The sequence below is a fragment of the Castor canadensis genome, chromosome 8 (assembly GCF_047511655.1).
Source record: "Castor canadensis chromosome 8, mCasCan1.hap1v2, whole genome shotgun sequence".
Lineage (NCBI taxonomy): Eukaryota > Metazoa > Chordata > Mammalia > Rodentia > Castoridae > Castor > Castor canadensis.
The window spans coordinates 27916931-27942490 of NC_133393.1; the positions used below are offsets into that span (position 1 = coordinate 27916931).

General features: G+C 39.8%; 4 non-coding genes across 4 annotated transcripts; 2 read left to right on the forward strand and 2 right to left on the reverse strand.

Annotated features, from left to right (window-relative positions):
• Positions 1 to 10673: 10673 nt before the first annotated feature.
• On the reverse strand, positions 10674 to 10755 carry Trnal-aag (transfer RNA leucine (anticodon AAG)). The gene has a single exon. It is a non-coding gene; the product is annotated as a tRNA-Leu (tRNA).
• A 3004-nt stretch (positions 10756 to 13759) lies between these two features.
• On the reverse strand, positions 13760 to 13831 carry Trnae-cuc (transfer RNA glutamic acid (anticodon CUC)). Its single transcript has one exon. It is a non-coding gene; the product is annotated as a tRNA-Glu (tRNA).
• Positions 13832 to 14206: 375 nt separating this feature from the next.
• Positions 14207 to 14279, forward strand: Trnaf-gaa (transfer RNA phenylalanine (anticodon GAA)). Its single transcript has one exon. It is a non-coding gene; the product is annotated as a tRNA-Phe (tRNA).
• A 10220-nt stretch (positions 14280 to 24499) lies between these two features.
• Positions 24500 to 24572, forward strand: Trnam-cau (transfer RNA methionine (anticodon CAU)). Its single transcript has one exon. It is a non-coding gene; the product is annotated as a tRNA-Met (tRNA).
• Positions 24573 to 25560: the final 988 nt, after the last annotated feature.

The following is a 25560-nucleotide window of genomic DNA, read 5'->3' on the forward strand; positions in this document are numbered from 1 at the left end:
GATTTGTTTTCTTCTTTTGGGGAAGAGGGCAGAGGGGAGTTGTTGCTCCCTTGAAGATTTCTCAGGGCTTACAATATGCTTATATTCAATCTGCATCTTAAACAAGTTTTCCAAACTTAATGGTCTACAGGATACTATTTAGTTTAGGAATAACTTTGCTTCACAGAAAACATTTTAGAAATGGCTATACATTTAATAATGAAAGACAAGGAATCCAAGAGATACCATTTTCTAATCTCAAATTCCAAAGAAAATTATTGTACAAAATGCATAAATGAAAAAAATTACAGCATAGTTTTATGTGCCCATTTCTTACTTTTGATTATTAAAATACTTCTTAATTGGTTAAAACATTAAGAATATAAGTCAAGTGAAATTGTTTTTATAGAGGATGTGTGCCTTTCAGGTGATAAAATATAATTTAAAGACAAGGTTATCTATAGGAAATTATCTACAGAAAATAATTTAAAATGATAGTGGTTGAGAATTCCAAGATGGCGGCTAGAGGGAGGAAGCAGAAAGCATGCCTCCTAAAGTAAAATCTTGGAGAGATGCTGGAGATAACACCTTACAGGAAAAACCACCAAGAAGAGGCAAAATTTTGACTCCTCCACACCTCCAGCCTGCGCAGAGCATCTCCACTTCACATTGAACGGAGAAACCAGGAGGGATCCCCCGCCACCACCAGACGCCCACGCCCAGACGGCGGCTTGGGAAGATGCAGACAAGGTGAGCTAAAGCTAAGCGGCATGCAGTACTCCCACAGACAACCCTGGGCCAGATCAACATAGCCCCATGGACAGACCGACACCCACCCAGGGGAAAAAGAGACTGAATAATAAGCAATAACAACAGAAAAGACACGTAGCAAAGAGGGTGGGGCACCCTGAGCGCCGAAGTGGGGGAGGGGAATCCCTCACAGAACTGTAAATAAACATGCCGTGCAGGAGAAGGCAGGAACAGCAGCATATGCAAGCAACCAGGAGTGGGAAAGCTTGTAAAAGCAGCGGAGGAAGGAAAACTCCACAGGAGAGGGGGGAAGACCCACTTCCCACGTGAACTGTAAATAAACACTCAGGCCTGAGAAAGCAGGTGCAGTGTCACCTCCCCCAGTGTGCTTGGAAAGGGGAAAGCTGGTAGCAGTGGCTTGTGCACAGGAGAACTCTGAGTAAACAAAGCCTGCGGGGCCAGGTGAGTGCTAAGCTCACCCCTGAAATCTGCATAAATAAAGCCTCCAGCAACAGCAGGCTGACAGCCATGGGCAGGTGAGCCACAGCCATAGATAGCCATTCACAGACCTGTCTCCAGACTCTTTTTTCTCTCTCCCTACCTTTGATGAGACAACAACCGAACTACACCTGCATGCTGATAAACTTACTGAAACAGTATTGCACTTGAACATGGGACACTTTGTGGGGTTTTTTTGTTTGTTTTGTGCAGTTTTGTTTGTTTTTTCTAGATTTTTCCCCTTTGATGAGACAACCACAGAACTACTTCTGAGGCACCATCTCCACGTTTGGAGGCTGAGAGACGAACACCAAAATTATTAAGACTAAAACTTTATTGCATTTGAACTTGGAAATTTTATTAATATATTTTTTTTACTTATTTTTTTTCTATTTATTTATTTTTTGTTTTATTTTCAATCGTCTCTATATCTCTCTAATGATTGTTCAGCATACAGTTGATTAATACACTATCTCTCCCTGTTTATATCTTTGAAACTTTTTTGTTTCTTTGTTTTGTTTTTTTCTACTTGTTTACTTGTTTTTCCCTTTTCCTTTAACTTCTTTGCTTTCCATCTCTCCTCACCCTTCCATTCTAAATATCACCAGTGCTATTATTACAAACTAGAAAATACTTACTTGCACACAGTACAGAGACAATAACAACACCAAGGGCAATGACAGGAAGACAGAAAAAACAGGGAAACCAGTTTCCCCACAGCAAAAAATTAGCACAGGAACCAGAGGGAAATGAAGAAAACAGATACTCAGATCCAGACTCCAATAAAATGAAGATAAACTATGCCAAAGAACCCAGTGAAGCCCACAAGAATAATCTAAAAGAAGAAATACTCCAGGTACTCAATGAGAATTTTATAGAGATGATATTGGGAACTGGTCAACCAAAATGTGCAGGAGACACTCAAGAAATTCCAAGACAACAAAAATAGAGAATTTGAAAAACCAAAAGAAGAAATAAAGGAAACCATAGAAGCACTGTATAAATACCAAAGTGAAACACAGAACACAATTAATAAAGAGATAAATGAACTCAGGACAAAAATAGACAACATTAAAGAGAAAACAACCCAGGATATGGAAAACCTCAGAAAAAAGAACAAAACAGAATTGCAAAACAGAACGGAAGGCGAATCCAGCAGAATAGAACAAACAGAAGACAGAATCTCAGAACTTGAAGATGAAATGGTAATTAAAGGAAAAACTGAAGAACTATTAATTAAACAACTCAAGACCTGTGAAAAGAAAATGCAAGAACTCACCGACTCCATCAAAAGACCAAACTTGAGAATCACGGGCATCGAAGGAGGAGAAGAGGTGCAAGCAAAGGGAATGCGCAATATATTCAACAAAATAATAAAAGAAAATTTCCCAAATCTAGAGAAAGCTATTCCCATACAGATACAAGAGGCCTCCAGAATGCCAAATCAACCAGATCAAAATAGAACTACTCCACGACATATCATCATTAAAACACCAAGTTCAGAAACTAGGGAAAGAATATTGACGGCTGTAAGAGAGAAAAAATAAATAACATACAAAGGTAAACCCATAAAAATCACAGCAGACTTCTCAACAGAAACATTAAAAGCAAGAACAGCTTGGGGAGAGATCTTCCGGGCACTGAATGAAAATAACTTCAACCCAAGGATACTCTACCAAGCAAAACTATCATTCAAAATAGATGGAGCAATAAAAGTCTTCCATGATAAGCAGAAACTGAAACAATATGTGACCACAAAGCCATCACTACAAAAGATTCTTCAAGGGATTCTACACACAAAAAGTGAAACCCAACATAAGGATGAAAGGGCAGGCAGTACCAAACTACAGGAAAAGAAAAAGCAAGAAAGTAGAGAGTAATCTCAACTTAGGTACACACAATCAAACCTTCAAACAACTAAGACAATTAAATGACAGGGATCACCACGTACCTATCAGTACTAACACTTAATGTTAATGGACTTAATTCACCCATCAAAAGGCACCATTTGACGAAATGGATTAAAAAGGAAGATCCAACAATTTGTTGCTTACAGGAGACTCATCTCACTCACAGAAATAAGCATAGGCTTAGGATGAAAGGGTGAGAGAAGATTTACCAAGCCAATGGCCCCTGAAAACATGCAGGAGTAACAATCCTTATCTCTGACAAAGTACACTTCAAATCTACATTGATCAAATGAGATAAAGAAGGACATTCCATACTAATAAAAGGGGAAATAGACCAGAAGGAAATAATTATCAACCTATATGCACCCAATGTCAACGCACCCAACTTCATCAAACATACCCTGAAAGACCCTGGTTGTGGGAGACTTTAATACCCCATTATCATCAATAGATAGGTCATCCAAACAAAAAATCAATAAAGAAATCCAAGATCTAAAATATACAATAGATAAAATGGACCTAGTTGATGTCTACAGAACATTTCATCCAACTTCTACACAATATACATTCTTCTCAGCAGCCCATGGAACCTTCTCCAAAATAGATCATATCTTAGGGCACAAAGCAAGCCTCAGCAAATGTAAGAAAATAGAAATTATACCATGCACACTATCTGATCACAATGCAATAAAACTAGAACTCAACAACAATAGTAAAAACAAAAAACATGCAAACAGCTGGAAACTGAATAACTCATTGCATAATGAACAATGGGTCATTGATGAAATAAAAGAGGAAATTAAAAAGTTCCTGGAAGTCAATGAAAATGAAAACACAACCTACCGGAACCTATGGGACACAGCTAAGGCAGTCTTCAGAGGAAAGTTTATAGCCATGAGTGCATATATTAAAAAGATTGAAAGATCCCAAATCAATGACCTAATGATACATCTCAAACTCCTAGAAAAACAAGAACAAGCAAATCCCAAAACAAATAGAAGGAGAGAAATAATAAAAATAAGAGCTAAAATCAATGAAATAGAAACCAAAAAAAAAAAAACCATACAAAGAATTAATCAAACAAAAAGTTGGTTCTTTGAAAAAATAAACAAGATCGATAGACCCCTGGCAAACCTGACTAAAATGAGGAGAGAAAAAATCCAAATTAGTAGAATGAGGAATGCAAATGGGGAGAAAACAACAAACATCATGGAAGTCCAGGAAATCATAAGAGACTACTTCAAGAACCTATACTCAAATAAATTTGAAAATCTTAACGAAATGGACAGATTTCTAGATACATATGATCATCCAAAACTGAACCAAGAGGATATTAATCACCTGAATAGATCTATAACATGAAACGGAAGCAGCAATCAAGAGTCTCCCCAAAAAGAAAAGTCCAGGACCTGATGGATTCTCTGCTGAATTCTATCAGACCTTTAAAGAAGAACTGATACCAAGGCTCCTTATACTGTTCCACGAAATAGAAAGGGAAGGAAAACTGCAAACACATTTTATGAAGCCAGTATTATACTTATCCCACAACCAGGCAAAGACACCTTCAAAAAGGAGAACTATAGGCCAATCCCCTTAGTGAACATTGATGCAAAAATCCTCAACAAAATAATGGCAAACTGAATTCAACAACACATCAAAAAGATTATTCACCACAAATAAGTAGGCTTCATCCCAGGGATGCAGGGGTGATTCAACAGACAAAAATCAATAAACATAATACACCACATTAACAGAAGCAAAGACAAAAACTACTTGATCATCTCAATAGATGCAGAAAAAGCCTTTGATAAGATCCAACACCATTTCAAGATAAAAGTTCTAAGAAAACTAGGAATAGAAGGAAAGTACCTCAATATTATAAAAGCTATATATGACAAACCTACAGCCAGCATTATACTTAACAGAGAAAAACTGATACCATTCCCTCTAAAATCAGGAACTAGACAAGGATGCCCACTATCTCCACTCCTATTCAACATAGCACTGGAGTTCCTAGCCAGAGCAATTAGGCAAGAAGAAGGAATAAAAGGAATACAAATAGGTAAAGAAACTGTCAAAATATCCCTATTTGCAGATGACATGATCCTATACCTTAAAGACCCAAAAAACTCTACTCAAAGCTCCTAGACACCATCAATAGCTATAGCAAGGTAGCAGCATATAAAATCAATATAGAAAAATCATTAGCATTTCTATGCACTAATAATGAACAAACTGAAAAAGAATACATGAAAACAATTCCATTTTCAGTAGCCTCAAAAAAATCAAATACCTAGGTGTAAACCTAACAAAGGATGTGAACGACCTCTACAAGGAACACAATAAACTTCTGAAGAAAGAGATTGAGGAAGAATAGAGAAAGTGGAGCGATCTCCCATGCTCATGGATTGGTAGAATCAACATAGTAAAAATGTCTATACTCCCAAAAGTAATCTACATGTTTAATGCAATTCCCATCAAAATTCCAATGACATTCATTAAAGAGATTGAAAAATCTACCGTTAAATTTATATGGAAACACAAGAGGCCACGAATAGTCAAGGCAATGCTCAAGCAAAAGAACAATGCTGGAGGTATCACAATACCCGACTTTAAAGTATATTACAAAGCAATAACAATAAAAACAGCATAGTACTGGCACAAAAACAGACATGAAGACCAGTGGAACAGAATAGAGAACCCAGACATGAAGCCACACAACTATAACCAACTTGTCTTTGACAAAGGTGCTAAAAATATACGATGGAGAAATAGCAGCCTCTTCAACAAAAACTGCTGGGAAAACTGGTTAGCAGTCTGCAAAAAACTGAAACTAGATCCATGTATATCACCCTATACCAATATTAACTCAAAATGGATCAAGGATCTTAATATCAGACCTCAAACTCTAAAGTTGATACAGGAAAGAGTAGGAAATACTCTGGAGTTACTAGATATAGGTAAGAACTTTCTCAGTGAAACCCCAGCAGCACAGTAACTAAGAGATAGCATAGATAAATGGGACTTCATAAAACTAAAAAGCTTCTGCTCATCAAAAGAAATGGTCTCTAAACTGAAGAGAACACACACAGAGTGGGAGAAAATATTTGCCAGCTACACATCAGACAAAGGACTGCTAACCAGAATATATAGGGAACTTAAAAAACTAAATTCTCCCAAAATTAATGAACCAATAATGAATGGGCACGTGAACTAAACAGAACTTTCTCAAAAGAGGAAATTCAAATGGCCAGAAAACACATGAAAAAATGCTCACCATCTCTAGCAATAAAGGAAATGCAAATTAATACCACACTAAGTTTCCACCTCACCCCTGTTAGAATAGCCATCATTAGCAACACCACTAACAACAGGTGTTGGCGAGGATGTGGGGAAAAAGGAACCCTCTTACACTGTTGGTGGGAATGTAAACTAGTACAACCACTCTGGAAAACATTTGGAGGCTACTTAAAAAGCTAAACATTGATCTACCATATGATCCAGCAATACCACTCTTGAGGATATACCCAAAAGACTGTGACACAGGTTACTCCAGAGGCACCTGCACACCCATGTTTATTGCAGCACTATTCTCAATAGCCAAGTTATGGAAACAGCCAAGATGTCCCACTACTGACGAATGGATCAAGAAAATGTGGTATCTATACACAATGGAATTTTAGGCAGCCATGAAGAGGAACAAAATGTTATCATTCACTGGTAAATGGATGGAATTGGAGAACATCATTCTGAGTGAGGTTAGCCTGGCCCAAAAGACCAAAAATCGTATGTTCTCCCTCATATGTAGACATTAGATCAAGGGCAAACACAACAATGGGATTAGACTTTGATCACAACATAAAAGCGAGAGCACACAAGGGAGGTATGAGGATAGGTAAGACACCTAAAAAACTAGATAGCATTTGTTGCCCTCAACACAGAGAAACTAAAGCAAATACCTTAAAAGCAACTGAGGCCAACAGGAGAAGGGGACCAGGAACTAGAGAAAAGGTTAGATCAAGAATAATTAACCTAGGGAATGTAGACTAGTACAACCACTCTGGAAAAAAATTTGGAGGCTACTTAAAAAGCTGGACATCGATCTACCATTTGATCCAGCAATACCACTCTTGGGGATATACCCAAAAGACTGTTACTCCAGAGGCACCTGCACATCCATGTTTATTGCGGCACTATTCACAATAGCCAAGTTATGGAAACAGCCAAGATGCCCCACCACTGACAAATGGATTAAGAAAATGTGGTATCTATACACAATGGAATTTTATGCAGCCATGAAGAAGAACAAAATGTTATCATTCGCTGGTAAATGGATGGAATTGGAGAACATCATTCTGAGTGAGGTTAGCCTGGCCCAAAAGACCAAAAGTCGTATGTTCTCCCTCATATGTGGACATTAGATCAAGGGCAAACACAACAAGGGGATTGGACTATGAGCACATGTTAAAAGCGAGAGCACACAAGGGAGGGGTGAGGATAGGTAAGACACCTAAAAAACTAGCTAGCATTTGTTGCCCTTAACGCAGAGAAACTAAAGCAGATACCTTAAAAGCAACTGAAGCCAATAGGAAAAGGGGACCAGGTACTAGAGAAAAGGTTAGATCAAAAAGAATTAACCTAGAAGGTAATACACACTCACAGGAAATCAATGTGAGTCAATGCCCTGTATAGCTATCCTTATCTCAACCAGCAAAACCCCTTGTTCCTTCCTATTATTGCTTATACTCTCTCTACAACAAAATTAGAGATAAGGGCAAAATAGTTTCTGCTGGGTATTGAGGGGGTTGAGTGGGAGGGGGTGGAGTGGGTGGTAAGGGAGGGGGTGGGGGCAGGGGGGAGAAATGAACCAAGCCTTGTATGCACATATGAATAATAAAAGAAAAATGAAAAAAAAATACATTTAAAAAATAAAACAAAATAAAATAAAAATTGGAAAAAAAAAAAAAAAGAAGAATTAACCTAGAAGGTAACACATATGCCCAGGAAATCAATGCGAGTCAACTCCCTGTATAGCTATCCTTATCTCAACTAGCAAAAACTCTTGTTCCTTCCTATTATTGCTTATACTCTCTCTTCAACAAAATTAGAGATTAGGGCAAAATAGTGTCTGCCGGGTATTCGGGGGTGGGGGGGTAGGAGGAGGGGGCGGGGTGGGTGGTAAGGGTTGGGATATGGGGGGGGAGAAATGACCCAAACATTGTATGTACATATGAATATAATAAATAAATAAATAAATAAATTTTAAAAAGATAGTGGTATAATTACCATGCCTAAACAAAACAATCTATTTTACCAATATCATCAGAGTCATTCAGTGTTCAGATTTTTTCTAATGTCTCCATTTTTCACATTTTTAAAAATCAATATTCAAATAAGATCTATCCATTGTGATAGTTGCTGTGTATATTAAGTCTTTTAATATATGGTCTCTCCACAACCTCTTCTTTTTTCTTGCAATTTATTTAATATTTAAGTTGTTTCGATTTTAATTATTCTGCCCCTTTAGTGGTATTTAGCATGTTCCCATTCACCCATGTGTCCTATAAATTAGAAGTTAGACCTAGGGGGCTTCGTCAAATTCAGGTTGGGTTTGGTAAGACTACTTCATAGCCAAAATTTTATTGTACTGCCAATAACAAATTAGTCTACCATTGTTTCATGGTTGCTAGTAAAAGACAAAAGACACTCGGATGAGAGACAAAGGATATTTTATTTCTCACAGCATAGCAGGTGCCAGATTAACAGCTTTTGTGCAGATTCAAGCACCAGCTGCCACAGTGTGATTCAGATGGTCACAGATAGATGCCTACACACTGCGGGTATCCTTACAGGAGCCCTAGTTCAGGGAACCTAGTAAGCTTGCCTGGTTTTTGCTTCAGATGGAGGCACTATCTCTATCTTGCAATGCTGTTCTTTATATAAATACCCTTCAAAGATAGTTCCAAATAGCCAAGTGCTGGTGCATGCCTGTAATCCTAGCACTTGAGAACCTGAGGTAGGAAGGTCTGGGCTACATAGTGAGACCTGACCCAATGAGGGTGGGGGAAGACAGTTCAAACAAAGGGCAGTTAGTGACTCTGGCATAAAAAGAAACACATGTTTGGTGTTTGTCCCCCATTCCTGGCAGAGTTCCCAAGTTCCTTGGAATTTCTTGAGTAATAGAAGGCTCTTTTGTTCTAATGAAGTGATGCTTAGTGGACCCTTAGATATCTTTAAGGATGGTTACCAGAAATCCCAAACCTTGATGAGAAGCATGGAACTTTCAGCCCTACTCACCTCTGGGAAAGTACAGGGGCTGGAGATTTAGTTAATAAATTGGTCATGGATATAGTGATGAAGACTTCATAAAGATCCTTGAATGAGGAGTTCAGAGAGCTCCCAGGTTTGTAAAAGAATTGAGGTGCTGGGAGGGAAACAGAGAAGGCATGGAAATTCTGAGTACCTATCACCATACCTTCCATGAATTGTTTCCTTTATAACAAACTAGTAAATACAGTGTTCCCAAGTTTCATAGTCTGTTCCAGCAAATTATCAAACCTGAAGAGGGAGTCATGGCAACTGTCCATTTATAGCCAATCAGAAGTGCAAGAGGACTGGGACTTAGTCACTGGCATCTGAAGAAGGAGACAGTCTCGGAGTCTGAGTCCTTAACCTGGGGGTCTGCACTAATTCTCAGTAGTGTCAGAATTGAATTGTCCAACACCCAGTTGGTGTCCATGGACAATTTGAAAATTGGTTGTTGGTCCGTGAAAACAAAGTAGAGACCCATTCACATATACTCTGAAATTAAGAGATTCATAGAAAATTATCTCTAAACGGTAACCACTGAGTGCCTGACCTTCCATTTATTATATGATCCATATTATCCTCTAACTTCTTCGTTCTCTTAAGTATGGAAGATCATTCAAAGCCTACATGTAGCTTTTTTTTTTTTAAGTAGAGATTGTACCATATTTGGACAATAATCCTTGAGAGCCCTGCTAAAAACTCAAATTCCATGGGGCAGGGCCGCTGCGTGCTATTCCCTTCCACATCCTCCCTAATTGTAACTGTAGAACTGGGAGAAGGGAGAAGAGATCATAGCAGACTTTCAGGAGGAAACAGCTTCCAAGGTTAAGGCCTAGAAAATGAGCAGTAGAGGCGATAAATGCAGGAAGATACTCACGTGGGGTGTGGACTGCCGCGAAACGTGCAGGGGAACAAAGGCGCCCGGCGCTGGTGGATGTGTCAGTTACCCAAAAAGGCAAGGCACAGGTGCTTTTCTCTAGAGTCGTCCCTTCCAATAACATGAAATGAGAATTCTACCGAGTGGGTGGAGGAAAAGTAGCCGCTGATTCGGTTGGACGCAAATGGAATTTATGGAGTTTATTAAGAAGCATTAAGTCCATAAAAGCTCTTTAACTGTGTTACTTAGCGCTGTGTCCATGGTGCCTGAGATATGTTTGGCTTTTGTCCCTAGAAGGGTCAAAGAAGGGGAAGAATTCTTAGAGGCCCTTGTGACGGAGGAGAAAACTATGGCAGCGGTGGGATTCGAACCCACGCCCCCGAAGAGACTGGAGCCTTAATCCAGCGCCTTAGACCGCTCGGCCACGCTACCATGCCTGTTTTTTATCTCCTACGATGAGCAAATATAATCCCTTTGCACCCTCACCTGGGTTTTTCTCCCTAGAACTTCTTTTTAGGGCTCCACACACCAGCAGAGAACTTCTGCCTGGCTGGCCGTACAGCGACCGCCCAGCCTGACCGCCGACACTTTGCTTCTACCCAAGTAGGAGAAGCGCAGGAGGAAAGCACTAAAATCCGAGACTCCCGCCCCTTTTGTCACCAACACAGGAGGAAGCAGCCACACAGACTGAGAGCCCCAGGTTGCTTGCTCACAGTGTAAATGACGCCTGGCGGGAACCCAGACGCCTTAGTGGCTTCAGTCCAAGAGAGGCTATGAAAAAAAGGGGAATTCTGCGATAGGGACCGAGAGCGCAGTCCTTACCATTTATCAAGGTAAATTCGGCAATCTCCCCAGAGCAAAAGGCCTAAGGCGGTTCATTTTGAAACAAGATTCGGATGATTTAAAAGTATAGTTACTGTTGTAACATAAAGCAATATATTGATAAAGTCGCCCCGTACTCCTCTTCTTAATGCAGATGAATGTGAGTCGCTCTTCACCCAGAGTTTTGATTCATTCAAGGGAGATTAAATCACTCAGTCAAGAAGCGCCTAAAATTTTTTTTTAAATTATGCAAATCATGACAGAAATAGAATCACAGTAAGTTAACTGGCACTAGAGTTTCTGTGTTGCCATTCATTTCCAAGAAACTCAATGCTGATAAGGGTTTTTTATCAAAGACTGTAATGAAAACTACACTGTCTTACAAATTCCTATACGTGGATTGCTCATATGGAATTTATTGCAGTGCCTAGGTATTTGTTTCCTGAAACTACTGTAAGAAAGTACCACAAACTGTGTGAGAAAAGCAGAAATGTATTCTCTCACAACTCTGAAGGCCATAAATGTGATCAATATTGCTGGCCAAAATCAAGATGCATCAAGGCCAAGCTCCAGCTCTGGAGACTCTAGGAGAAAATCTGATCCTCGCCTCTTCCCACTTCTGGTAGTTGCTGGCAAACCTTGGCTTTATGGCTACCTCTCCAGTCTTCAAATTCAGCATTTACAAGTATCTCTGTGCTTTGTCTTCACATGGCCTTCTAAAAAAAAAAAAGTCAAAAATTGGCTAATTCAGTAGTATCTCATCATCCCTAGTTGCATTACTGTTAGCAATTATCAGATGTTATTTCCTGTTGAAATTTAGGATAATGACAAGTCAAAGGAGTCCCAAGAAAGAAGCAACATAATTATCCCCTATATCCCCTATTCGTCCTCCTAAGGAAAGCCTCACTTTCCCCTGCCAGGAGCCTCTCTCCCTCCCTCTCTCTCTCTCTCTCTCTCTCTCTCTCTCTCTCCATCAGCAATACTCTTCTCCACTATCAGGACTCCCTGCTCTTACCAGTTCTAGATATCTAAGGGAAGTGGCCAGAGCTTCAGGGAGACTGACCATTTTGTGACAACTATGACGTCAGGGACACAGAGCAAGACTACTGTCCTAAGTGTTAACTGGCTTAATGCTTTATCAGCTTCATCTTGGTACAACAAAGGCATCCATCCAGAGACACATCTTCTCTGGTGTTTACATTTTTGCATGACAAACTAGAAGAGAATAACAGGTAGAAAAGTAAAGACATAATTTGAGAGAAAGTGCTGACATAAACAAGTGGCAATCAGTGATCCAATGACTCACTCAACAACCATTGACTGGGGGTCTACCACGTGCCTGGGCATCTAGTATTCAGGAGAAACACTGACAGCTGCAGGACTGCCTTTCTCCCTGGTTCTACTTCAGTCAAGAGGGCCACGGGTGCCTCAGAACGAGCAGGAAAGCCAAATATTGATTACGTGTTTATAAGTGAATGCTGACTCTGGAAACCAACTTAGTGTGAATGTGGAAAAGCCTGCTTGGAGGATTTAGGAATGCACTGAGAAATGAGGTGAGGGTAAGGGGTTGGAACGAGATAAGACTGGGTAGGCTTCTAATAAAAGATAACATTTTGGGGTGTAGTGTGGCATGGGGTGGGACTGGACCCGCAACCGGACTCTACCTGCAACACCTCTCGGCTCCCACAGGGGAGACCAAGATTCCTAAAGGAGCCACGGATGACCAGAGGATACAGGAGAGGGGGGGAGGGGTTCTCCCAGAACAACGGGAGAGGGACTGGGAGCTGCGGCTGCGTTTCCGGATGTATGATCCTCAGATTCCGAGACATAAAAACTTCAGGTGTGCTCCTTAGAGAACACTATCGGCAGGAGGAAAGGAGCCCGAGAGCGGAAGTGGAATGCACAAGTCCCTCTTCCCAGTCCCGCGAGACTCGCCCTGGGCCCCTCTAGCCAACGCCCCACCGAGTGGCGCTCTCTAGGAAGCCAGGAGGACGGCCGTCTCGCTGGTCTATTGCAGTTAAAGGGGCCGCACAGCTGCAGTCCAAGTGATTTGCCTTGTTGAGTGGGCTGGGCATGAGACTCAGATTCCCGCGGGCTGAGCGGAGAACTGATGGTGCCTCTCTTTAGAAACAGAGCTGATTTTAAAATCAATTCCCTTGAGAAATCTCTTGGGAAGCGCTTGGCTACTTGCAAGGAGAACTTGTTAAGCAATTACCAGACATGTGGAACACACATAATGCCATCCCATCCGGAGCAGAAACGATTCCCCACTTCTCTCTCGTCTTCATAACGGTCTCTTGAACGTTTTAGCTAATCTCAACTAATTTAGAAAATGTCTCCGGAATTTTCCTCACACTGAATCCTGCAAATGAAGGAGAGTTAAGAAAAAATAAAATAATAAAAGTTTAAAGGGCTTACGACAAAGGTAGGCACTCAGTCTACACCCGATCAAATACTCATTACGTGAATTTTAAATATCATTTAGCATCGCTTGAAATTTTGCACTTGAAATACCAAAACAGGTATAGAGTTTCCAAATAGAAAAACCTCCTGTGGGCATGTTTACTCGCTAAAATTTCCCTGTGCCCAGAGGGGTGAAAAAAAAAAAACCATATTCCCTGACCGGGAATCGAACCCGGGCCGCGGCGGTGAGAGCGCCGAATCCTAACCACTAGACCACCAAGGAAGGTGATGAAAAGTTTCTGCAAAATACCTAGGAGCCCAGTGGTGCACACTTACGCGCACGGTTTGCGAAGAAGTTAGCTCAAGCTCAAACTCCAATGCACCGACCTCAAGTGCCGCACAACCAGAAAATCTGGGCGACACTAAGCTGTGGTAACGCGAAGCAGTTATTCAGAAGGTCACGAAGCGGGATGGTAAGGCCTCGTCCGTTTGAATACGTGGATTGAATCCGGAACAAATTGTAACACTTACCTAAATCACTATGACAGTTTCATGACCGTAGTTTGAAATTGTTTTCTTGCCTTTCTCGTCATAAAATAGTAACTGAAGACCTAAGTAATAAAGTCATCACACTTTATTTTAGAGTGCCGTGGGCGGAGCCGAAATAGCTCAGTTGGGAGAGCGTTAGACTGAAGATCTAAAGGTCCCTGGTTCGATCCCGGGTTTCGGCAGGTGGGTTTCTGTTTTTCCTTAACTTGTTTTTTCCGCAAAACAATGTATTCATTAATGAATACAATTAGATAAAACAATTTTTTTTAAAACGCTAGAACTAACAGCACCAGGACACAGGATTGTTTCTTGACTGTTTTGTCTCGTCAGTCACTGTCTACTGGAGTCTGAGAAGTTGTGACCCGCTGGTGCACACTGGAGGCCCAGTTTTCTCCAATATTAAGGAAAGGAATTATACATCATGCATCAGAGAGCTATGCTCCCCTATCTGCCCTCTGCTTTTGTTTTGTTAAGCTTATGATAATTAAATGTTGAACTTAACATCTCACCAAATAAAAGAGGAAGTAACAAATGCACTGAAGGAAAACCACTTGTCTGTCTGTGAAATATTTAGCTTTCTTCTTTCTTGGTTGGAGCTCTATTCTAACTTATCCTAAACCTCTTTATTCCCATTGAGTTATCCCAACAGCTGCACGCCAAAGTTAAGAAGCCCCAAAGGATTTTTATTTCTATTTCTGGAGTCCCCTTGTCTCCCTTTAATCTTATTCTCTGCCTGCTTGCACATTTGAATCACCAGTCCAAATAGATGAAGTTTAATGTGAGGATCGGCAGTTACATTTGATCTCTCTCTTCCTTATCGCCTCTCTTCAGATTACAGAATGCCTAAATCTCCATCTTTGGACAGTAGAAGGGGAACACAGGCTTCCTGTCTTGATGTCTGTGCACATCCCCAGACTTTCCTTCTATTACCACCAAACTCTTAAGAACAATGCTTGTCTCCACTTCTTGCCTATCAATTGCTCTTCAGCTGAACAATTCCAATTTCAAGAAATCATAACCTCAACTTTCCAACTTTCAGGTGTCTTGGTTCTTTCTAGCCCTACACTTAATTTTGCACAAGAAATAAACCCACTGACAATCGTTGCTTACTGGAGAAATCCTCCTCTGGACTTAGACTCAACTCTCCCCATTTTTCTCTGTGTTCTCTGGTGGTTGTACTTCATCCTCTCCCTAGTCACAACTTTTAAAATGGTTGCTTTTCATGGCTCCCATTTTCATTTTTTAAATTATTTTTATTTTTAAATAATTGTAGATCCACAGGCAGTTATAAGAATAACAGGAGGGCATCTCATGTTCCTTTTACCTAATTGTTCCCAATGACAAAAATCTTGCAAAACTATCATACAATATCGAAATCAGGATATCGACATTGATAAAGCAAGATACAAAACATTTGCATCACCACAAGGATTCTTCATGCCCACCCTTTAATAAACACACGTACTTCCCTCCTGTCACAGCCTAAACCTCCGGTTTTTTCATTTCTATAATTTTGTCATTTCAAGAATGTTATATAAATTGCTTAGTAGCATTCTGCAGTATGAATTTGTCACAATTTGAACATTCCCTAATTGCAAAGCATTTGGGTCATTTTCAGTTTTTGACTGTCACAAATAAAGCTGCCATAAACATTTGTGAACAGGGTTTTGTGCCAACATAAATGTTCATTTCTCCAGAACAAATGCTGAGAAATGCAGCTATTGGTGATGTGGTAATTAGGTTTTTGATTATTTAAGAAACTGCCCGCTGTTTTCCAGAACGGCTACATTGTTGCACATCCCCACCAAAAACATATACAGCCTCTGTCTGCATTTGATGTTGCCTCTGTTTTTACTCCAGCCACTCTGATAGGTGTAAGGTATTTCAGTGTGGTTGTGACTTGCATTTCCCTAATGCTAAAGATGTTGAAAGCTTTTTTGTGTGCTTATTTATGATACAAACATACATACATATAGATAGATAGATAGATAGACCTTCGGGGTTTTATTTTCATTATTGTTATACTGGGGTACAAAGTGACATTCACAAAAGTTCTTACAATATATCATAGTTGGATTCACCCCCTCCCTCATTCCCCTTTATAAACATAACTTTGGTGAAATCTCTCTTTAACCTAGTCAGAAATTTGTGTGCAGATTTTCGAGCGATTAGTCCATGAATAAGCTGATAAATTCAGACTTGTCACAAGTCTGCCTTGGATTATAAAATTGTCAAGCAATGCAATTCATACACAGTTGTATTTCTACAGTGCAATACAGCCTGTTGTTTTGCTAGTGTAGGGGAAAGAAAGAGGACGACGTGGAGGAATCCCCAAGATAAAAAGCCTCAAAGAGCAACTTCAGGCTGAGTGCATCACCTTTCCCTGCGTGCAAAACCTGAAGGGCAAGCCTCAAGATGGTATAACACATGCTCATCCCTTAAGTCACTTTGTCCTCAGTATGCAAAAATAATGCTGGGGATTAAAAAAAGAAAATCCTGGGAAAGAAAATTAAAGAAAAAGGATGAAAGAAAAGAGACCGGGTCTCGTAGGATGTCCGGGCGAAACTGCAGGGATTGCTCGCAGGCGCGGTCCCACCGCCGCCCAACACGGGGAGTTTGACCTGCTCCGTGTCCGGCCTGGGCCCGGTCCCCCCCTCCTTAGACAACCTGGTACCCCCGGGCTCCCCCGGGAACCCCATGTTGGTGCCAGGCCCGGTGCGGACGCCCGCTCCACACAACGCCGTAGTCCCGAACCCCCGAACACCCACGATCCGCCGATCTCAGCCTCCCAGGAAGCTGGGATTACAGGCGCGCGCCACAGCGCCCGGCGAAGGACTGTGGCGCCACAGCGGTGCTGAAGTCTGAGGTCACCGGCTGGGCCCCGCCCACTGCCACTCCAGCTGCCAGGAGTGGCTGATAAAACCCAGCTGAAGAGACTCAGAATTCACTGGCACAAAGTGAATAAATGAATGCTGTCCTCCGTATCTTTGCCAAAACTGTGGCTAAAAAAAATAGCAATAAATTTAGTATGGGAAAAGGTGAAGGGCTGTATTCAGTGTGTTTTACTAACTTCAATGTATACCTGAAATTGCCTGGGGACCTTGCAAAATGTCTTTCTTTTCTCTCTCTCTCTCTCTCTCTCTCTCTCTCTCTCTCTCTCTCTCTCTCGCTCTCTTTCTGTGTGTCTCTCTCTCCCACCCAAGCTTTCAATTATTTGAAATCTTGATACATTAATGTAAAAAATACATAAATACAAGGAATGAGTCACAGGGTGACTATGGTAAAAACAAAAAAGAATGTAAATGCAAAAATGCAGTGACAATGTAAAGAAATATAAAACCACATAAGCAAAACAATTACATATTTCTTTCTGTCCTATGAGATAGTTTCTGTTTCATAGATGTCATACTGTCTAATTCATAACTTAGATAAAAGCCAATTTGATAGTTGAAATAAATTTGTTGAAATTTTCTTCTTTGACAACATGAAACCTATGAAAGTAAAAATTCCTGTAGCCTTTTCACTATTTTAACTCTCAGAGTATTTCCAAATTAGAAAAGGACATTTCTCTTGTCTCATAACCTGAAAATATGATTTTACAGCAGGCTGGCATCGTAACATCCTTGTGATAGCCAGCAGCAATGATAGCCATGTGTGAGCAGGACATTTCCTTCCACCTCCAGAAAGTCAACAACTCATTGTTTGCACACGCTTTGAAGGAATCTAAAAAATGACCATAAACCTTAGTAAACCCAGAAAGGTTCACGATCCTAGGAAAGCAAATCACGATTCGTAACGGTATTATGCACAAGGACATTTAGCATTTCATTTTCATTTTCTTTGGTAAGAAATTTATGTTCTAAGTGGAATTTGTCAAAATTTACATTTGCACTGTCTGCAGATGGATGAGCAAGGTCTAAGTTGAATTTGACCAAGGTATCAACAAACATTTGGTTTATGCATTCTGTGGTTTCATTGAGAAAATACTTAATTTCACACAGTACAGGGACAGTAACAACACCAACGACAATGACGGGAAGACAGAAAAAACAGGGAAACCAGTTTCCCCACAGCAAAAAATTAGTACAGGAACCAGAGGGGAATGAAGAGAACAGAAACTCAGATCCAGACTCCAACAAAATGAAGATAAACTATGCCAAAGGACCCAATGAAGCCCACAAGAATAATTTAAAAGAAGACATACTACAAGTATTCAATGAGAATTTTATAGAGATGATACTGGATAGGGTCAACCAAAATGTACAGGAGACACTCAAGAAATTCCAAGACAACAAAAATAGAGAATTTGAAAAAGCAAAAGAAGAAATAAAGGAAACCATAGAAGCACTGTATAAACACCAAAGTGAAAGAGAGAACACAATGAATAAACGGATAAATGAACTCAGGACAAAAATAGACAACATTAAAGAGGAAAACTGCCAGGATATGGAAAACCTCAGAAAAAAGAACGAAACAGAGCTGCAAAACAAAACGGAAGGCGAATCCAGCAGAATAGAACAAACAGAAGACAGAATCTCAGAATTTGAAGATGAAATGGTAATTAAAGGAAAAACCAAAGAACTATTAATTAAACAACTCAAGACCTGTGAAAAGAAAATGCAAGAACTCACTGACTCCATCAAAAGACCAAACTTGAGAATCATGGGCATCAAAGAAGGAAAAGAGGTGCAAGCGAAGGGAATGCGTAATATATTCAACAAAATAATAACAGAAAATTTCCCAGATCTAGAGAAAGATATTCCCATACAGATGCAAGAGGCCTCCAGGACACCAAACAGACCAGATCAAAATAGAACTACTCCATGACATATCATCATTAAAACAACAAGTTCAGAAACTAAGGAAAGAATATTGAAGGATGTAAGAGAGAAAAAACAAGTAACATACAAAGGTAAACCCATCAAAATCACAGCGTGGGGTGAGATCTTCTGGGCACTGAATGGAAATAACTTCAACCCCAGGATACTCTACCCAGCAAAGCTATCATTCAAAATAGATGGAGCAATAAAAGTCTTCCATGATAAGCAGAAACTACAACAATATGTGACCACAAAGCCACCATTACAAAAGATTCTGCAAGGGATACTGCACACAGAAAGTGACACCCAACTTAACCATGAAAAGGCAGGCAGCACCAAACCACAGGAAAAGAAAAAGCAAGACAGTAGAGAGTAACATCAAGTTAGGTACACACAATCAAACCTTCAAACAACTAAGACAACTAAATGACAGGAATCACCACATACCTATCAGTACTAACACTTAATGTTAATGGACTTAATTCACCCATCAAAAGACACCGTTTGACAAAATGTATTAAAAAAGAAGATCCAACAATTTGTTGCTTACAGGAGACTCATCTCACTGACAGAAATAAGCATATGCTTAGGATGAAAGGCTGGAAGAAGATTTACCAAGCCAATGGCCCCCAAAAATAGGCAGGAGTAGCAATACTTATCTCTGACAAAGTAGACTTCAAACCTACATTGATCAAACGAGATAAAGAAGGACATTCCATACTAATAAAAGGGGAAATAGACCAAAAGGAAATAATAATCATCAATCTGTATGCACCCAATGTCAAAGCACCCAATTTCATCAAACATACCCTGAAAGACCTAAAAGCATATATAAACGCCAAAACAGTGGTTGTGGGAGACTTTAACACCCCATTATCATCAATAGATAGGTCATCCAAACAAAAAATCAATAAAGAAATCCAAGATCTAAAATATGCAATAGATCAAATGGACCTAGTAGATGTCTACAGAACATTTCATCCAACCTCTACACAATATACATTCTTCTCAGCAGCCCATGGAACCTTCTCCAAAATAGATCATATCCTAGGGAACAAAGCAAGCCTCAGCAAATATAAGAAAATAGAAATTATACCGTGCATACTATCTGACCACAATGCAGTAAAAGTAGAACTCAACAACAAAAGTAAAGACAAAAAAACATGCAAACAGCTGGAAACTAAATAACTCATCACTTAATGAAGAATGGATCATCGATTAAATAAAAGAGGAAATTAAAAAGTTCCTGGAAGTCAATGAAAATGAAAACACAACCTACCGGAACCTATGGGACACAGCTAAGGCAGTCTTGAGAGGAAAGTTTATAGCCATGAGTGCATATATTAAAAAGATTGAAAGACCCCAAATCAATGACCTAATGATACATCTCAAACTCCTAGAAAAACAAGAACAAGCAAATCCCAAAACAAATAGAAGGAGAGAAATAATAAAAATAAGAGCTGAAATCAATGAAATAGAAACCAAAAAAACCATACAAAGAATTAATCAAACAAAAAGTTGGTTCTTTGAAAAAATAAACAAGATCGATAGACCCCCGCCAAACCTGACTAAAATGAGGAGAGAAAAAACCCAAATTAGTAGAATTAGGAATGCAAAAGGGGATATAACAACAAACACCATGGAAGTCCAGGAAATCATCAGAGACTACTTTGAGAACCTATATTCAAATAAATTTGAAAATCTTAAAGAAATGGACAGATTTCTAGATACATATGATCATCCAAACCTGAACCAAGAGGATATTAATCACCTGAATAGATCTATAACACAAAATGAAACGGAAGCAGCAATCAAGAGTCTCCCCAAAAAGAAAAGTCCAGGACCTGATGGATTCACTGCTGAATTCTATCAGACCTTTAAAGAAGAACTGATACCAACCCTCCTTAAACTGTTCCACGAAATAGAAAGGGAAGGAAAACTGCCAAACACATTTTATGAAGCCAGTATTACACTTATCCCAAAACCAGGCAAAGACACCTTCAAAAAGGAGAACTATAGGCCAATCTCCTTAATGAACATTGATGCAAAAATCCTCAACAAAATAATAGCAAACCGAATTCAGCAACACATCAAAAAGATTATTCACCACGACCAAGTAGGCTTCATCCCAGGGATGCAGGGATGGTTCAACATACGAAAATCAATAAACGTAATAAACCACATTAACAGAAGCAAAAACAAAAACCACTTGATCATCTCAATGGATGCAGAAAAAGCCTTTGATAAGATCCAACATCATTTCATGATAAAAGCTCTAAGAAAACTAGGAATAGAAGGAGAGTACCTCAACATTATAAAAGCTATATATGACAAACCTACAGCCAGCATTATACTCAACGGAGAAAAACTGAAACCATTCCCTCTAAAATCAGGAACCAGACAAGGATGCCCACTATCTCTACTCCTATTCAACATAGTATTGGAATTCCTAGCCAGAGCAATTAGGCAAGAAGAAGGAATAAAAGGAATACAAATAGGTAAAGAAACTGTCAAAATATCTCTATTTGCAGATGACATGATCCTATACCTTAAAGACCCAAAAAACTCTACTCAGAAGCTTCTAGACATCATCAATAGCTATAGCAAGGTAGCAGGATATAAAATCAACATAGAAAAATCATTAGCATTTCTATACACTAACAATGAGCAAACGGAAAAAGAATGTATGAAAACAATTCCATTTACAATAGCCTCAAACAAAATCAAATACCTAGGTGTAAACCTAACAAAAGATGTGAACGACCTCTACAAGGAAAACTATACACTTCTGAAGAAAGAGACTGAGGAAAACTATAGAAAGTGGAGAGATCTCCCATGCTCATGGATTGGTAGAATCAACATAGTAAAAATGTCTATACTCCCAAAAGTAATCTACATGTTTAATGCAATTCCCATCAAAATTTCAATGACATTCATTAAAGAGATTGAAAAATCAACTGTTAAATTTATATGGAAACACAAGAGGCCACGAATAGCCAAGGCAATACTCAATCAAAAGAACAATGCAGGAAGTATCACAATACCTGACTTCAAACTATATTACAAAGCAATAACAATAAAAACAGCATGGTACTGGCACAAAAACAGACATGAAGACCAGTGGAACAGAATAGAGGATCCAGATATGAAGCCACACAACTATAAGCAACTTATCTTTGACAAAGGAGCTAAAAATATACGATGGAGAGATAGCAGCCTCTTCAACAAAAACTGCTGGGAAAACTGATTAGCAGTCTGCAAAAAACTGAAACTAGATCCATGTATATCACCCTATACCAAGATTAACTCAAAATGGATCAAGGATCTTAATATCAGACCTCAAACTCTTAAGTTGATACAGGAAAGAGTAGGAAATACTCTGGAGTTACTAGGTATAGGTAAGAACTTTCTCAATGAAACCCCAGCAGCACAGCAACTAAGAGATAGCATAGATAAATGGGACCTCATAAAGCTGAAAAGCTTCTGTTCATCAAAAGAAATGGTCTCTAAACTGAAGAGAACACCCACAGAGTGGAAGAAAATATTTGCCAACTATACATCAGACAAAGGACTGATAACCAGAATATATAGGGAACTTAAAAAACTAAATTCTCCCAAAACTAATGAACCAATAAATGGGCAAGTGAACTAAACAGAACTTTCTCAAAAGAAGAAATTCAAATGGCCAGAAAACACATGAAAAAATGCTCACCATCTCTAGCAATAAAGGAAATGCAAATTAAAACCACGCTAAGATTCCACCTCACCCCTGTTAGAATAACCATCATCAGCAACACCACTAACAACAGGTGTTGGCGAGGATGCGGGGAAAAAGGAACCCTCTTACACTCTTGGTGGGAATGTAGACTAGTACAACCACTCTGGAAAAAAAATTGGAGGCTACTTAAAAAGCTAGACATCGATCTACCATTTGATCCAGTAATACCACTCTTGGGGATATACCCAAAAGACTGATACTCCAGAGGCACCTGCACACCCATGTTTATTGCGGCACTATTCACAATAGCCAAGTTATGGAAACAGCCAAGATGCCCCAGCACTGACGAATGGATTAAGAAAATGTGGTATCTATACACAATGGAATTTTATGTAGCCATGAAGAGGAACGAAATGTTATCATTCGCTGGTAAATGGATGGAACTGGAGAACATCATTCTGAGTGAGGTTAGCCTGGCCCAAAAGACCAAAGAGTGTATGTTCTCCCTCACATGTGGACATTAGATCAAGGGTAAACACAACAAGGGGATTGGACTATGAGCTCATGATAAAAGCGAGAGCACACAAGGAAGGGGTGAGGGTAGGTAAGACACCTTAAAAATTAGCTAGCATTTGTTGCCCTCAACGCAGAGAAAGAAAAGCAGGTACCTTAAAAGCAACTGAGGCCAATAGGAAAAGGGGAACAGGTACTAGAGAAAAGGTTAGTTCAAGAAGAATTAACCTAGAAGGTAACACACATGCACAGGAAATCAATGTGAGTCAATGCCCTGTATAGCTATCCTTATCTCAACCAGCAAAACCCCTTGTTCCTTCCTATTATTGCTTATACTCTCTCTACAACAAAATTAGAAATAAGGGCAAAATAGTTTCTGCTGGGTATTGAGGGGGGGAGGGGGAGGGGCGGAGTGGGTGGTAAGGGAGGGGGTGGGGGCAGGGGGGAGAAATGAACCAAGCCTGGTATGCACATATGAATAATAAAAGAAAAAGGAAAAAAAAAAAAGAATCAAAACCATTTTCCAAATTACAGTACGTAAGAACTCGGGGAGACTTTTTGTTCTTGTTGTCTGGACTTGAGACGTTGTACAGAGCGAGGTCATCTGATGCAATCAGTTCTGCAGGCGAGAGCCCAATTCATGGTGTTGAAATGTCCCCTGGCAAACCAAGAGAGTGGGGAAACCACGGCCTTCCCCTCTTCCTGCTGCTGTTACTACAGCCCTCACACAGCTCTCACACCCTAGCGGACTACCAAGAGCTTATGGCGAGAGCACCTCACCCTTTAAACTGATGTCCCACATTAGCTCCCTAGGCACGGCGGAGTGATCCGGGAAGACTGTACTGGGTTGAAAAGCCAATGGGAGTTAGTAGGCGTTGACTTCTAAGTTTTACTTGTGAGAAAACAAAGGAGATAAAGTGGTAACTGAGAGTGAAAGAAATGGTTTTTGTGGTTTAAGATAGCAACAAACACGAATGTTTCCCACTGGGAAAAATCAGAAAAGGGAGCTTAAGGGAGGACACCGGCGGATTTCCTCGTCCATGGATACAAAAATGGATGGGCACCGATTTAGATAAAAGTTTCTTGTTCAAGTTTCGGAACAGGAAATATACTTTCTACCTGATGCGAGAAGTGGGCGTCATCTGTTTAGAATGCGGCAAAGTCAAAAGCAGTAAGATCAATAGCTACTTTTTCTAGCTGATTCGTTTGGAAAGCGATTGAGTCTTTAGGATATTTCAAAAAGTACGTCGTTTAGGACATTTTAAATGAAGGTAACTGGAATAGTAAAACCGAAACTTAGGCAAAGTAACATTTAGTGCTAAAAAACCCAATGCACCCTACCTTGTTGTCTGCCTCCTTAGCGCAGTAGGCAGCGCGTCAGTCTCATAATCTGAAGGTCCTGAGTTCGAACCTCAGAGGGGGCAGTTGAGTTTTAGCCCCACATTGTTTGCTGCTTTGTAACACCTCGCCTTTGGATTGGATTTATGTGATCAGAGACTCGTGAACTTTCTTCCTCCTGGTTGCTTTTCACATTCTACTATGTATTGGTCTTTAGTTGTCATTAACTTACAGAGACTTAGTTATCGTTACCAGTTACCAACATGTAAGCTACTTTGTTGAAGCTCCTTTGATTTCAATTCCTTTTTGGGACAGTACTCTTCCATACAACATAATTTATTGAAAAAGTGAATGGACAGATTGTCCATCAAAGAAAACCTGATACTCATTTTTCTCTACAAGTCTTTTTCTGTTTCTTACATTCATGAAATTCCTTTGCCATGGCCTCTTGAATAATCTGGTCCAGATTTTTCAGGTAGACTGGTTAAATAGTGTTCTGCGAAAATGCCTGGCATCCTGAAACCTCTGAATGTGGCCTTATTTGGAAGTGATGTCTTTGTAGACATAATTAGATAAGTTAAAATGCCATGAGGCTGGAATAACGGGGGTCCTAAATACAGTGCCTGTTGTCTTAACCAAAAGAAAGACACAGAGAAGGTCAGTCTGGTGAAGACAAGCAAAGACTGATCTTACATTACCACAAAAATGAGGAAAGTCTGGTCAGGAGCCACCAGAGGCTGGGAAGAGCCAAGAAAGGATTCTTCTTCAGAGTGTTCAGAGGAACACAGCTCTGCCCACACCTTGATTTTTGGAGTATCGGCCTCCAGAAATGTGAAAACGGTTAATTTCTGTTGTTTTAAGCTAGCCAGTTTGTAATATTTTAAAGCAGCCTTAGAAAACTAACATACTATCCCAACTCCTACCCTCCCCCTTGTTGCCTCAACCTGTTTTACTTTTTTCATAGAATTTATTACTGTATAATCTGTTTTACCTAACTTCTATAATTCCAGTGCACAACACATTAAACATTATTCTTTCCCTTCTATATTCCTTGTCATTATTTTACTACAGGCA